Below are 6454 nucleotides of genomic sequence, written 5' to 3' on the forward strand. Positions count from 1 at the left end.
GGTACACTTCTGAAGTCCTACCAGACCTAGAGAGCACCCACCCTATCAAACCTGGTGAGACAGGCAGATACCCTCAAGGAGAGGCAGTCCTACAAATAACCGGGGCCCATGCCACATAGGGCTTTAAAGGCGATAATCAGAACCTTGAAGTGCACCAGAAAAGAATCAGAAGCCAATGCAGATAAACTTGTGCAAATTGGATTTACACAGTCTTCATGTCCCTGGGACATAGCAAACTATGCCAAGTATAAGGATTGGGTTTTTAACTTGTGTTCTTATGCCTTACTTCCAGGTATAAGCATTTCCAGGACATTTTTCCAGATGGTAAATTTGCTCTAGTCATGCAAATGAAAAAAAGATCTAGAGCGGTGATCTAGAATTCCTTAGACTATTTGGGGCAAAATAAATGTGATTTAGCTCCAAGACTGGCCCTTGTTTCATTAGTGAATCACAGTGTCATCTACCCGTCATTATGGCAGGGAACGCAAGATTCAAATTGCCATGTTGGCTAGACGATGCTGGAAGACACAATAAAATACTAGTGAGGAAATGTCCATTACACTAAACCCATTTTATAGCTTACATTCCAATCTTTGCAAATTTACTTCTACAAAATAATGAGAAACCACAACATTTCAGAAAATAGGGTAAGAAAAGATTCTGGGGTACAAAAAGAATCACAGAGGGATCAGGGGTTTAAAATAAATTGGGTTTAACAGAATCTTGGGGGAAAGGACTGAGAAGGTTGCTACAATGAGGTGTGTATTTTGACATAACAGAATGTGTGGCTGTCACTCTCCCTTTTGTCCTTTCAACAACACTGTGAGGAAGATTTGATTGAGGAGACCATCTAGATCAAGGTTAGCTAGCAAGTTACATGCCTGAGACCATCAGACACCTTTTGTAACCATCTTAGAGATAAACAGACAAAGCTGGTTTTGTAAACACAATTTATGAAACACCAAGCACATATGTTGCAAATTAACAGCTGAAGGAGAGTTTGCTAACACAGCTTTGTTATTAACAAGGATACAGTATTCTAAGAGGGGACAGAAGGTTGGTATTTGATTTGTAGAAGATCAGGCAGGGGGACAGGGACAAAGAAAGATGCACCAATTACTTAAAAATAGCGAAAACAGACTGATTTTTTTCCCCACCTGAATTAGGCTTCTGAAATACCGAGACCTTTCAGCAACCGGGAATTGACTTTTCTATAAAATGACAACTGACTCTGAACTGATAAGGGATTCCAAGCATTTTGATTCAAAAACACGACCAGAGACACCATCTTCTTTAATGCTAAATGGATGTCTTTTGCATCCAGCTCAGCTTGGTAAAAGCAGTGAAAAACAAATTAAAGTTGACAAACTTCAAATCTGCCCAGCAAATATATTTGCCTGCCAGATTTTAACTAAGCTAGCATTGAATAAATAGTATTTATTTATATATGTATAAATATATAAATAAGTGCTATTTATTTCCAGAACTTGTGAATAACGGCTACCATATCGCTGAACATTTTCTCTTTGTTTTCCCTGTCTACAAGCTTTAAACAAGCCAATCATATAATTTCAAGATCTGCAAGGAGAAGCAACTCCTAACATCATAATCAACAACAGCAATTCAGCAGATTTTTTTTCTGTTTTTTGAAGGGCATGTGGAGTTTGAAAAGAAGGCAACTGGAGGCCAGTGAACACTAATGTACAAGCAGAATAACACAAAAGCAATGTGACATATTCCTTTGGGCATCTTGGATGGGGTGTTGTAAGTCTTGGCCTTCTGCTTCCATAAATTCCATCTGCTGGGTTCATGTTACAATAATATTTTTCAATATACTATCGGGGAGGGAGGGAGGGAGGATGGAGATATAGATAGATATGGAGGGAGGGAGGGAAGGAACGAGAAAGGGAAGGGAAGGGAAGGAGATATAGATAGATGCACGAGGGAGGGAAGAAGGAAGGAAGGAAGGAAGGAAGGAAGGAAGGAAGGAAGGAAGGAAGGAAGGAAGGAAGGAAGGAAGGAAGGAGATAGATGCACAATAGAGGGAGGGAGAAAGGAAGGAAGGAGATATAGGTAGATGCACAATGGAGGGAGGGAGGAAGCAAGGAAGCAAAGGAAGGAAGCAAGGAAGCAAAGGAAGGAAGGAAGGAAGGAAGGAAGGAAGGAAGGAAGGAAGGAAGGAAGGAAGGAAGGAAGGAAGGAGATAGATGCACAATAGAGGGAGGGAGGGAGGAAGGAAGGAGATATAGATAGATGCACAATGGAGGGAGGGGGAGGGAGGGAGGGAGGGAGAGGGAGGGAGGGAGGAAGGAAGGATAGTTGGTTTTACAAAAACCTTAAGTGGACACAACTTACTGTCAAAAGCACCAGGTTAAAAGTCCAGAGGGGAGTTGATCAGCCCCAGCCTTAATGATTGCTGCTGGAGAGTGTGTGTCAGTGCTGGCCAAATGTCAAAATATTTGCCGTGAGGGCAAATTATGGAGCCAAATGGGGAGGGGGTTTATTCCTTGTGTCCACAAATCAACTCCAAACTCTTCTGCCTTCCCAGAATGCCATTTGTGTTGTTCTTGTTCTTGTGGAGCCCAAATTCACCAAATGCTCTTTATTTGCCAATTTGCCAACCAAGCCTAGTCAAAATGCAAAATTGGTCAGGGGCACATAGATGACAGGGAACAAAACAGTGTTGTACCAATCTCCTGCACAATTCTAAATAGTCTTCAAAAATTGATTGTTTGAATCTTCTCTAACCTGTTTTTGAGTCTGAAAGCAGTCTTGGTTGCCCATGGGAGAATGTTTTGGTGTGGGGGGGAGCAGACTTTTCCTAGACTGTCAGAAAGGCAGTTGGAAATATTTAAAGAAATGATTGATTGATTGATTGATTGATTCTGTGTCATCAAGTTGTCGACTCTTAATGACCAAATAGATAGATTTTCTCCATGACAATCTGTCCCAGCTTGGTCCTTCAGGTCTTCCTGAAGCAGTGCCCACATCGCCACTGTAGCTGAGTCCCTTGCTGCTGGTTGTCCTCTTATTTCTCTTTGCTTCCACCTTTCCCAGGATCAGAGCCTTCTCCAGAGAGCTGGGCCTTTGTACAATGTGTCCAAAGTAGGATAATTGGAGCCTGATCATTAGTGCCTTGAGTGAGAACTCTGGGTTGATTTGTTCAATGACCCGTTGGTTTGTCTTCTTGGCTGTCCATGGTGTTCTCAGGAGTCTTCTCCAACACCAAAGTTCAAAAACGTCAATATTCTTCCTCTCCTACGTCTTCAGATTCCAACTTTCACTTCCATAGAGCATCACAGAGAATATCATGACTTGCACAATTCTGATCTGTGTAGGGTATAGACAGATCACACATTTGAATATGTTTTCCAAGGCCTTTGTGGTTTCTCTACCAAGTGCTAGTCTGCAGCATATTTCTTGACTGCTGGTCCCTTTACTCTTGATGGTTAATCATAAAAGGCAGAAGCTATCCACCACTTTGTTATCTTCATTGTCAATTTTAAGGCTGGTTGTTCTCTGTTGTCATTAGTTTGTTCTTCTGTATATTTCATTTTAGCCCCATTTTTTTCACTGTGCTCCTTGACTTTTATTATTAGGACTTACAGATCTTTTGCAATTTCAGCTATCAAGGTAGTTTCATCAGCATAGTGCCAGTTATTGATGCTTCTTCCTCCAGTTTTAAAACCACACTCATCTTCTTCCAATCCAGCTTCCCTTAATATACATTCAGCATATAGAATAAATAAAGGGAGAGGATGCAGCCTTTTTACACTCCTTTGCCAACCTGAAGCCAATCTGTTTCACCATGTTCTGTCTGTACTGTGGCTTCCTGACCTGTGTATAAGCTTCTCGTGAGACACTGAGATGTTCTGGGATTCCCATTTTTCTGAGCACTTTCCACAGTTTGACGTGATCAACACAATTGAAGGCCTTTATATAATCAAAGAATAGGGGTATTCTTTGGCTTTCTCAATTATCCAGCATGCATCAGCAATAATGTCTCTTGTTCCTCCATCTTTTCTAAAGCCAGCTTGAACATCTGGCATTTCTTTCCAGTGATCATGTGCCTCCAGCATCTTCTTATATCACAGCTGCCGATTTAAAAAGGTGCCTGCTTGCTTTAGCTGGGCAGCTGGGATGACCTTCACGCCTTGGGTGACCCTGCTGGGGATATGTATTCCGGGCATATACTTCCAATGTTCTTCACTCATGCCTCCCAGGAACACACCACGATGAGGCAGCACAACAGGACTTGGGGGAGAAAGAAACCAAGTATTGTTGTGCAAAAACCTCACTGAAGATTGGATTGGATCTAATTTGCTTCCCATTTGCTTGGAACGGTCATATTACAAATTAAAAATATTAATTTTTAAATATTTTAATTTAAAAAATTAAAAATTGCAGGGGAAAAGGGGCATTGACATATTAGGACAATGAGAAATGAATATAATTCAACAAATGAGAGAGACACAGGCTGAAATGGCCAGAGTTAAGGACTTTGATACTGACAGTGTTGACTTGCCTTTTGTCCAAGATAGACAATGGTTTTTCCATTTAAAAAAAAAACCAGAGACTTAGAGAATATCAGCAAATTGAAAACCACTAAGCCTATTATGAGATTCCAATTGATTTAGAACTGGATGGAGAGAAAGATCAATGGAGATTCCACATTGGCTTAATGGCAAGTAGATATTAGGTATTTTGTTCAAACTGATGGAGAAAAATCAATGTGCTTGGAACCAACCACTCTTCATGCTTGGTCCTAAATTTTATTTGTTTGTTTTAACTGTTGTGTCTGGGGAGCAGTTTGTTTTTATTGTTGTGTTTTATGCTTTTAGTCAATTTGTTTTTTTTATTTTTATTGTAGTCACCTTGAGTGCCGAGCATTGATGGGAAGGTGACATATAAATCTAATAAAGTTCAGCATAATTCTGGCCATCAAGCATGTGTCTATTTTGCCTGAAAGCTGCTAGCAACAGCAGCTTCTTAATTACCAATGTATGGTTATTTTAAAAACAATTTTTTTTTTCTATGTCCACTCTGCTGAAAATATTTAAATGGACTATTTAGCTTCACACATCTAATTCATCTTTTATGAAGACTTAGATTTGAATTTCTACCCTGGGAGAACATCCAGTTTGTTGAAGTCCCATCATTAGTTTTGTTTCCACAAAAATTGAAGCAGACACACCATTGTCATTACTCTGACAAATGCCATATAATTCTTAGTTATACCTTGTGGGGAAAAGGAAATATATTGCATTGCCATGAACATTAAACAAAGCAGTGCAAGAAGCCTAAGGTGGAAATCCTCATACTACTGAAGGTGTTATGAAGTTAAATACCACAAAGCAACACACTAATGTGCATATATAATAATGTGTTTGTTGGAGGATAATTCAGGAACTCTTACTGAATTAGATATGCTCTGCAACTATGCAGATTATTGATTATTTCTCTAAAATCTTTACCTTACAATGTCTAGAAGAGTTTTTCCATAGTTACCAGCTCCCAACTTGATCTTCTGCAATGTGTTAAATATAATAATTAATGTCTCACGATGGATGTGAGTGACCAGCTACGCATCAACATAAATCTAGTCCCTTCAGTGAAAGCAGGGACAAGAAACCACTGCATATCCAAATGTGCTGCTGAGCATACAGAATGTGGGTGTATGAAATCTCCCAACATCTGATCCAAATTCATGATTTGGAGGTGGCAAGACATATTCAAACCTGCAATTCAACATTTGAGGGCAACAAAATTTGATCCAAAACAATTCAAGATTCACTTCGTGCAGTGAATGGGAAGAATTCCCATCTCAAGAGGTTCAGAGATGGAAGAGTCAATCAACCACACACAAACTGGTTGCAAAACTCGACAATGGGCAGAAACCATTAAAGCCCAGGTAAATCAACCCCAGAAGAACCAATCAGAAGCAGGAAAATTCCCTTTCAGGGAAAACTCTATTTCGCTTTGTCTTCTATCTGGCTTTCACCACGTAGAAAAGAAGGCAGAAGAAAATACCCATCTAAGGAAATGGGAAGTTAGATGCAGATAAAGATCCTTATCTTTGATTTATTTAATTGATAATCTATGCTGTTTCTTTAAATCCCCTATGTACCTGGATGGGCACTGCTGGCTGGGGGATTAGCAGCTGAGTTAAAGCCTGCAGGAGTCATGGCAATTTATTTTTCACTTTCTCCATTGTATTTTGTTCTCAATTAGTTCCTTAACCTTAGTACATACTGTGTAATAAAAGTTCAACTTTCTTTATGGAATCAGCCCACTCATTCTGAGAAGTCTTTAACTTTAGATCACTAAAACTAGCACAGAAAGGCCTATTCTTTGAAGCAGAATAGATGCCCAGAGCATACTGAACAGGCTCTCCCCAAGGGTGTGGAGGGTGCCGATACTGTGGCTGGTCAGTGGGTGACGTGAGGACCTTCTT

This window comes from Candoia aspera, chromosome 5 (assembly GCF_035149785.1).
Source record: "Candoia aspera isolate rCanAsp1 chromosome 5, rCanAsp1.hap2, whole genome shotgun sequence".
NCBI classification, from domain to species: Eukaryota; Metazoa; Chordata; class Lepidosauria; order Squamata; family Boidae; genus Candoia; species Candoia aspera.